We start from the raw sequence: 10,000 nt of genomic DNA, 5'->3' as shown, positions 1-10,000 counted from the left end.
AAAAATAAATAGGTGAATATATGCATGGAAAATAGATAAAGGTATAAATAAAAACAGACAAAAAAGAAACAATAAATTACTAGATAAACAAGACTAACACACGTCCTGTAAATGTTCCGGAGAGCTACCACTATCACGGGTTGAGTTTCCAGTTTGAGAGTCATGGAATACATAAGAAGCCTCACAACGGAAATAACGGAAATAACGGAAATAACGGAAAATGAAATCATGAAAATGTTCATGAGTTTCCATTGGAAAAAAGATGTACAAACAGGGTTCATTACATGCATCAATCTGAAATTCGAACTACAGACCAGAAATACGAATTCGGGAATAATAATTCGTAAAACATATTATCAACTGACCTTCCTCAGTACATTTGAAACAGAAATGTTTGCTAAGTGGTCCTCGCTAAACCCTATGAGAACTCGAGTGCCTCATCCAAAGTACTAAAGTCACGTGTCAATGACCAACCACGATGAGTGTTCTCTCAGTCCACAATTAGCAACCGCGACTATTACGCGCGTTTTAACAAAAACACGGAAACCATTGCTTTGTCGTTTTTACCTTGTTTTCTTCAATTATCATTTCCAAAGCGTTCTAGGACACAACACGAATCAGGGCTGGGTTTCTAATGTTATATACATTATGCACATGTATTTATATTTACTCGTGTCCAACTATTTGAATGTTTGTGGGAGTTGGGGTGTATGTGTACGTGTAATTCACCATAGTCTTTGGGTCACGTGTTGGACTTGTGATCGATAGGTATTACCATCCCGGAAGAGATCTCAGAGCTCATATATGACTGATCTATGGGTAATGCTGTGACCGTACATGCATACACACACCCAACTCCACACAGCGCAGCGATACTGAAATTATTTCAGCCCTGGGCGGGATTCGAACTCGGACCGCTGTAGCCGTCGTTGCGAACGGTACCAATGCGCCGTCGGCATGTGTATACTTATATACATGTACATTCATCGTACGCAATTGAATTTACAAATACGAACAAGGGGTATTCCAAAGGTATATGGAAAGAAAATGTTGTGCTGGACTAGATTACCAAATTATTTTCTTATGCAAAAAAAAAAAAAAATCCAATGGAATCTCTTTTTCCATCTAACACCTAATACAGTCCGACTGGAGAGAGATAATTTGATTATGGACAGACGTCTATAGCATCTGGTTCTTCGAGCTACCCAACACACCCAAGTGCATCATGTGATGAAAGTCATAGTTGCCCTGTCTTTTTTTTTCTTTGTATTTCGTGTTAAGTCGATAATGATGTCACTATACAGTATTTCCCATTGTGGCATCTTCAGATTCTCTCTCTCTCTCTCTCTCTCTCTCTCTCTCTCTCTCTCTCTCTCTCTCTCTCTCTCTCTCTCTCTCTCTCTCTCTCTCTTTCGTATGTGTGTGTGTGTACATATGTGTGTGTGTGTGTGTGTGTGTGTGTGTGTGTGTGTGTGTGTGTGTGTGTGTGTGTGTGTGTGTGTGTGTGTGTGTCTGTATGCGTGCGTGCGCGTGTGTGTGTGCGTGTGTATGTATCTGGAAGAAGTGTCTATCGTAAGTGTTTTAGTCAGCCTACCCGTGTTTGCGTGTGCTATGTGCTTGTTTGAGTGTGTGCATTTTAACAGCCCAATGTACATGTTGTTTCCATTTTCTGGGAGCCAACAATTCCAATTTTTGTTTAACGGAGCATAGGTTACGGTCATACCCTGCAAGGGCAACTTTAAATGGTTTCCTTTTTCGCCTGGGCGATATGGCTTTAACATTCTAGAGAATATTTATGTTATTAGAAACTAACTGGATGATGCAGTTTTAGGAAAGGCAAGGAGATAGCGAGAGATCAGCTGGATACTAACGTGAGTAAATTTCGAAAAGCTTGTTAAAAAAGTTCCTTGTTTTTTATACTTTATGCATATAAAGGACCGTAAGCGTGTAGCGTTACTTCACTTTTGAAGAATCTTGTACACGAAACCATATTCCTGCAAGTGCTATTATACTCTAACACACATACACATGCACACATAGATACTGTATATAATATATACATACACAGTATATATATATATATATATATATATATATATATATATATATACATATATTTGTATACGGTACATGCACACACACACACACACACACACACACACACACACACACACACACACACACACACACACACACACACTCACAAACACACATATACACATATATAATATAATATATATGTATATGTATATGTATATATATATATATATATGTATATATGTATATATATATATATGTATATATATATATATATATATATATGTATATATGTATATATATATATATATATATATAAATGCAATTCAGATGTATACATATATATACATATATTTGTGTATATGCACTCACAAACTATCTACACTTCCTTCATTTTGCCCAAGCTGATGTATACGTCACCTTCCTGGGCCTCTTCACTTACAATCACGCAACAGCGACAGCTGGAGAAAGTGCAGAAACGAGCCTGTCGCACAATCCTTGGCAACGAATACACCACCTATCGGCACGCTCTCACCACACTCGGACTTTCAACCCTTGCTGACCGTTACCTCCAGCGTGTGAGGTCGTTTGCGTTCACCCTAGTGAAATATCCTCGGCACCGGGACCTGCTACATCTACCTGCACCACCACCACGGCGATAGGTGCGTCACCACAATACCATGCAGCCGATCAGAGTTTGTCCACATTTGGAATATGCTGTTTCCGTATGGTCACCGAAAGCTCATTAAAGGCATTGACAGATTGGAAAAAGTACAACGGCGAGCCACAAAACTGATTCCAAATATCAAAAATAAATCATACGAAAATCGACTAAAACATGAATCACTCGGAGGTGACTTGATATAGGCCTTTAAGATTATAAAGGGAATTGACAACATCAAAAGTGACAAGATTTTCATACTGAATGAGAATCAGACAATAGACAATGGTCTCAAACTGTTCGGAAATAGATTTAATTTGGAAGAGGATAGAAACATTTTCGCCAACCATGTAGTTAATGAATGGAATAAGCTTCCTGCAGAGGCAGTGCAATTTACTTTAGTTCGAAACTTTAAGAATCATTTAGATAAACACCTAAGCAAGATGCTGTAATGACTATAATTTATTCTATATTATTTTTCTATTTGTTTTATTATAATTTGTCCGTTTGTTTATTATTTTTTGCTGGATTCTCATTTATCATTAGTTATATGTCAATTTATTATTATTTCCTATTTACCTGTTTTTTTTTATTATTTAACTATACCTATGCATTCATTTATGTATCTTATTTGTTATTTACATTGTTATAGCTTTTATTTATTCATTTATTTACCTATTATTATGATTTTTTCGCATCCGACCTAGATATGGACCAAAAAGTCTCCTGTCGGCATGCTCCGCCTTTGTAATAATTTGTATGGATCAACTCATTTCTTTGTCTTTTGTAAATTCAACTTTTAAAGGATGTTAAGTACAGAAACGCTAATCTATATTGCTATCATGATCGAACTGGCCTTCTGTTCCCTACCCCTTTCCCTGCCTACCCTATCCCCATTCGCTGCTATCCTCACAAGCTTCTGTTCTGGTATCCTTTTCCACCCATTCCCGCATAGTACTTTGTTACATTCCTTCTTCTCGCTCTCTCCCCTTTCACTATCCTGGCCTTTATTTTCAATATGAGCGGATTATCATCATGAAGTCTTCTCCTTCATCTCTTCATCGGTCTTTATTCCTTTCCTCTCCCTTTCCTTCTCTTTAATGTTCTTGTTTTTTTCCTTTATCTCATTTTCTTTTTCTTGTTCCTCTGTACTTTCTCCCAAACCCATCACTCTTTTCTATTCCTCTCTTCCTCTCCTCCTTTCCTCTCCTCGCTTCTCCTCTTCCTACTCTCATCTTCTTCTCCTCCCTTTTTTCACCTCCTCTTCTTTTCCCCCTTTCTTCCTTTTTTCTTTTCCTACTCTTCCTCCTCTACGCTCTCTTTCTCCCTGTTTCTGTCCTCTCTCTTTCTTTTCCTCCTCCCGAATTATTTCCCTTTTCGAAATCCATGTTTTGACATATTCCGACACATAATAAATCTGTATCCTGGTCTTTTTTCATATATATACAGTAAAAGAATAATTTGTTGCATAAGCTTTTTTTTTCATCTAAATCAAGTCGTAGGGTGATAATCACATCCATGAAACCATGAGATTGACAAGGAACGCTAACTAGTATGCACGTAATGGATTTTTCTATTACCGGTTGATTTCATTTACTTGTAGGAGCGCCCTCAGCGAGAGTCCCCAACAAAGGTTCTCACGGTTGAAGGACTAAAGGTGATAAAAAAAAAAAAAAAAAAAGTGATAACGGTCCTCGTTGCACAAAAGGCCGGAAACGAGTCTTGGTTTTTCGATTAGGAAAGAAATGCAAATAGTTACCTTTGTTAGATTTTGGGTCTTGTTTAGTTAAATGGTAGTCGTTGACTAAGACTTTCTTTTTCTTTTTCTTCATCGCACGTAGTGATGATTTAGAGTAAGGTGAGGAGCAGAAGAATAGGAGGGAAATTAAAAAGAGAATTAAGCTGAGATTGGAGAACATAAATGAGGTTAGCTGTAAGAACGAGGAGGAGGAGCGAGGAAGAAAAGAAGATGAGACTGGAAGACGAAGAAGAGAGGTATGAAGGCATGAAAGAAAGCAGGAAGAGGTGAAGGAAGATGAGGTGGAGGATGAGGAGAAAGAGGAGCAGGATGAGGAAAAGGAAGAGGAGGAGGATGTAAAGAGGAGGAGGAGGAGGAGAATAAAGATTGGAAAATATGTTAGAATTAGCAACTTTAACTCCATCAAATTGCTTGTGCCAATCAGGACGAAATGCCTGAAATGCAACATCACGCAAAATGGTTGATGTGAGATCGTTTTAACACCTCAAAGACAACGATGCTTCTCTTGCTGAATAGAATCAGCTGACATTACCTTCAATAGCTACCCTGAGGTGCTAAGATGAGAGGGAGGGTGGAGGGGTGTGGAGTGTTTTCAGGGATGGAATGGGTGGGAATGATTTTATGCCTTTTCCTTTTTGGCTACCTCCTTTGTAAGGGGGAAAAACCCTTGGTATATGTATGTATGTAGCTACCCTGAGAGGTGTTACAGCAACAGAAAAGTTCCATCAAGGATAAAGAGGAAAAGAAAATGGACACGGGTGAGGAGAGCAAGAGGAAAGATGATGAGGAAGGAGAAAGGGAAAAATGAGTTGGTAGACAAGGGACTTGAGAAGGAATATGGCAAAGGAATCTATTCTCTTCCCTATTTCTCATATCCTCTTGTCTCATTTCTTCTCTTCTATTATCTCCTATTTTCCTCTCCTCTCCTCTTCTCTCCTCTCCTCTCCTTTCCTCTCCTCTCCTCTCCTCTCCTCTCCTCTCCTCTCCTCTCCCCTCTTCTCTTCTCTTCTCCTTACCTTTCCTCTCCTCTCCTCTCTTCACTTCTCCTTACCTTTCCTTTCTTTTATCTTCTCTTATCATCTCTTATTTTATATTCGTCTCTCCTCTTTTATACGCTCGTGTCTCCTTCTGCCATGTTCTTTCCTCTCCTCTTCTTCTGTTTTATTTTCTTCTCTTTTCTTCCATTCTCTCCTCTGTTCTTTTCCCCTCATCTTCTCCACTTTTCTTCTCCTCACTTTCTTTACCTCATCTGTCCTCGTATTCTCCCTCCTCCTTCCTCCTCAACCTTCACCCGTTACTCATTCCCCTTCCCCCCCTTTTCTCCCCTTCTTCCTCCTCTCTTTCCCATCTCCTCTCCCTCTCCTACCCTTCTCCTCCCTTTCTCCACCCCCTCTCTTCCTCTCTTCCTCCCAGTGTCCACTGACTTCCAGCTTCTTCCCCCCCCCTTATCCACCCCTATTCGTCCCCACTTCCTCCCCTCTTCCTACTACTTCTTCCTCTTCTCCCTCTCCTTCCACTTCCTTCTCTCCTTCCCTTTCTCCCTCTACACCTCCACCCTCCTCCCCTTCCTCCTTCCCTTTCTCCCTCTACACCTCCACCCTCCTCCCCTTTCTCCTTCCCTTCCTCCTCCCCAGTTTCACCTATCCCTCTTCCTTTGCTTCCTCTTCAACTCCTCCTACCCTCATGCTTTTCTTCCTCCTCCCCCCTCGTCTTCGTTCTCCTCCTCCTCTTCTTCTCATTCTCATTCTCCCATCTCCCTACTCTTCTGCCACCGTAGTGACGCCTGTAGGGGAAAGCGTTGTTAGTGATTGAAGCGGGGATTATCAGGCCTAATTCAACCCGTGGCACCGCCACTGTGTATCCCAGCGCTGCCACCACATATATAGGGGTGGCCAATGAAACACTGAATATGAATGAATGAATAATTGTAAAGCATTATATATACAAGCGTGCGGTCGCTTAGGAGGCAGAACCAAAACTGCCTCTGACGCCAAGCCACGCCACCAAGCTCAGACTTGGCGGGAAAGTCACAGCCACGCGCTTAATATGAACACTTAGTTCTCGCACTTAATAATACATTGAATATACAAATATACAATAATAAATATACAACGTTTCAAGTACACCATTACAAATGGAACGCGACCGGTAAGACGTCTGCCCTTACTCCTCCATCAGGCCGTTGTGACCTCGTGTGTCGACCGGGTGACGACGACGAAGAAGCGGCGAGCAGGTGTGACGAGGCTCAGGCTTATCTACGAAAGGAAAAGGGCCGAACGCATTGAGGTTGCATAAGAGAAATGAAACTTTGCTACAAAGAGAAGGTGGAAGACAGAGTGAAAGAGGAGGTGAAAAATAAGGCGAAAGAGGAGAAAAATATTTTGAAGGAAAAGTCGAAAGAGAAGTCGAGAGAGAAAGTGAAAGAGACAAATGAAAAAAGGGGTGAGAGAGAAGGAGAAAGAGAAGGTGAAAGAGAGGTTAAAGGAAAAAGTGAAAGGGGGACAAAAGGTGAAAGAGAGGGTTAAAGAAAGATAAGGAGAGGAAGAAAGAAAATATGAAAGAAAAGTGTGTGTGTGTGTGTGTGTGTGTGTGTGTGTGTGTGTGTGTGTGTGTGTGTGTGTGTGTGTGTGTGTGTGTGTGTGTGTGTGTGTGTGTGTGTGTGTGTGTGTGTGTGTGTGTGTGTGTGTGTGTGTGTGTGTGTGTGTGTGTGTGTGTGTGTGTGTGTGTGTGTGTGTGTGTGTGTGTGTGTGTGTGTGATTCACCTTCGTCTTTGGATCACGTCTTGGACTCGTGATCGACAGCTATTTCCCTCCCGGAAGAGAGATCAGAGCTCGTATGACCGATCTATGGGTAATGTTTTTGACCTTACACGCACACACACACAGCTCCCCGCCCACGAGAGTTGGAGTAACGACTCGAAGCGAAGCGATACTGAAATTATTTTCAGCCCTGGGCAGGATTCGAACACGAACCGCCGTAGTGACAGTCTGGGACTATACCAACTCCGCCACCGAGTCGTGTATGTGTGTGTGTGTGTGTGTGTGTGTGTGATTTACAACTGTCTTAGATCACGTGTTGGACCCGTGATCGATAGGTAATACTCCTCAATGAGAGATCGGACCTAATATTAGGCCAGATAAAGCTGTCACCTTACACACAACGAACTCCTTGCACACCAGTGTTGGAATACTGGCTCGATGTGCAACATGTCTCTTTGGTCAGACCGTTGAAAATTTGGGTGCCGATCTTAAATGTTTTCTTATATCTTTATTTGATATGGTGGCCACACTATTAGTGTCTATTCAATTGTAGGACGAATAAGACTTTCAATTAATTTTCTTTTTCATTTTGTCTTCTTTCATATGATAAATTGTCCTTATTTTTGATTGGTGAATTATTAGTATTTCCTGTCACTTTCCTTATATGATGACGAACCGTCTCATATTAAGATGCTGAAATCCTTTATTTCTTTTGCTTTCTCACTATCTCATTTTGTTTTGAATTAATTCAACGACTTTATATTTATTTGTATTGATCTTCATTTTTTACTTCAGCAGTTTACAATCCCCTCCCATCTTTCACTCTTTTCAAGGTCAGGCATCATCAGTATATTATGTTATTCATTATTATTATTATTGTCATTATTATTATTATTGTCATTATTATTATTACTGTTATTATCATTATTATTATTATTATTATTATTATTATTATTATTATTATTATTATTATTATTATTATTATTATTATTATTATTATTATTATTACTATTACTATTATTATCATCATCATCATCATCATCATCATCATCATCATCATCATCATCATCATCATCATCATCATCATCATCATCATCATCATCATCATCATCATCATCATTGTTGTTGTTGTTGTTGTTGTTGTTGTTGTTGTTGTTGTTGTTGTTGTTGTTGTTGTCGTCGTCGTCGTCGTCATCGTCATCGTCATCATCATCATCATCATCATCATCATCATCATCATCATCATCATCATCATCATCATCATCATCATCATCATCATCATCATCATCATTATCATTATCATCATCATCATCATCATCATTATTGTTGTTTATTGTTATCATTATATATGTATATATTTTCTTTTACCTGCTGATGCCATTAACCAAGTCGACATAGGGTAAAAGCATTACTGGTGCCAAAACTAAACTGCTACCCAAATGGTCACCTATCCTCAATCCAACAGCTCATCTTTCACTATTTGCACCCGTCTGTTATTTGTAAAACCTCTTATCCATTCCAATGTACTCCCTTGTCATTCTATGTGCGACACTTTGTCGAAAGCCAAATCCTGGTAAACATCATTCTCCGAAATTTCTGTCATGTAGCACTTCAATCACCTGCAAATAGAAACTTAGCAGACTGGCTACTTATGACTTTTCCTTTGTTGAATGCAAAGTGAATCTAAATCGAGATTACCTTGTTTTCAAAGTAACTCATTCATCTATCTTTGACAATTTAGAAAGAAAAAAAAATCGCTCGCGTCCAGGTTAAGGACACGGTTCAATATTTCAGCAGATCTTCCCTACTTCTTTCTATGAATATTGGTACCACATTGATAGATTTCTAGTCCAATGGCACCTTTCACTTTTCCAAAGAAAATATGATCAGTTGTTATACTTTATCTAATAATTGCTTTCTACATTCTTTCATTTTCTTAATTTCAGATTCCATATAACACATTTCCAAGTTCACAAGTAGTTTACAGCTTCAGTTATTTCCACTTTTATGCTGTTTCAGGCATTTTTTTTTTCTTCACCTCCTCCTCCCTCGAAATCCTCTTCATTCGTGAATACTGACTGAACAGTTTTATTAATACTTTTAATTTATTTTCTTACTTTCTCACATACTACACCTTTAACTTTCAACTTGGCTATTTCTCTGTGCATCAACTCACCATTAAAATCTGAAAGACAGATTAGGTCTATCAATTACACTCTTTTCAAACAAATGTTCCTCTTTTCATTCTTATGTGTTAATTTCTGGCTCATTTATATCCTTCTTTTCTCTTCTTTGTTCTTCCTTTGTCACCTCTCAAATACCTTCTCTCTATCTCGTTTTCCTTCTGCACACCATTTATCAAACCATTCTCTTTTTCGTGATTTTCTGACAATCATTAATACTCCGTGCTCTGTTTCATTTCATGGTCCTGATTTTGAAGGAATATTTTCCTTTTTTTTGTGATTTATGTTTTTCCACCTTTCTCTGTTCAGATTCTCATATTCATTTTACCTGCAATTCACCTTCCCATTTTCACTTCTTCATATTCATGGTTCTATTTACTGCCACAATCATTCCTCTCATTTTTCCTCCTCCGTCCTTCGTCAAATACTGTATGTTCCTTCATCCGTCTGAGCATTAATGTTTCCACCGACTTTGGTCAAGGAAAAACACATAATCATATAACTACAAAGTAATGTCGTAACACATTCGTAGAATTTCAACAAGAACCCACTGTGTTCAATATGAAGAAATAGAATAAATGATATCCATATATTTCGATCC

The sequence above is a fragment of the Oratosquilla oratoria genome, chromosome 1 (assembly GCF_046742065.1).
Source record: "Oratosquilla oratoria isolate Oo_2021 chromosome 1, ASM4674206v1, whole genome shotgun sequence".
NCBI lineage: Eukaryota > Metazoa > Arthropoda > Malacostraca > Stomatopoda > Squillidae > Oratosquilla > Oratosquilla oratoria.
Note: the sequence above shows the minus strand (reverse complement) of the source record.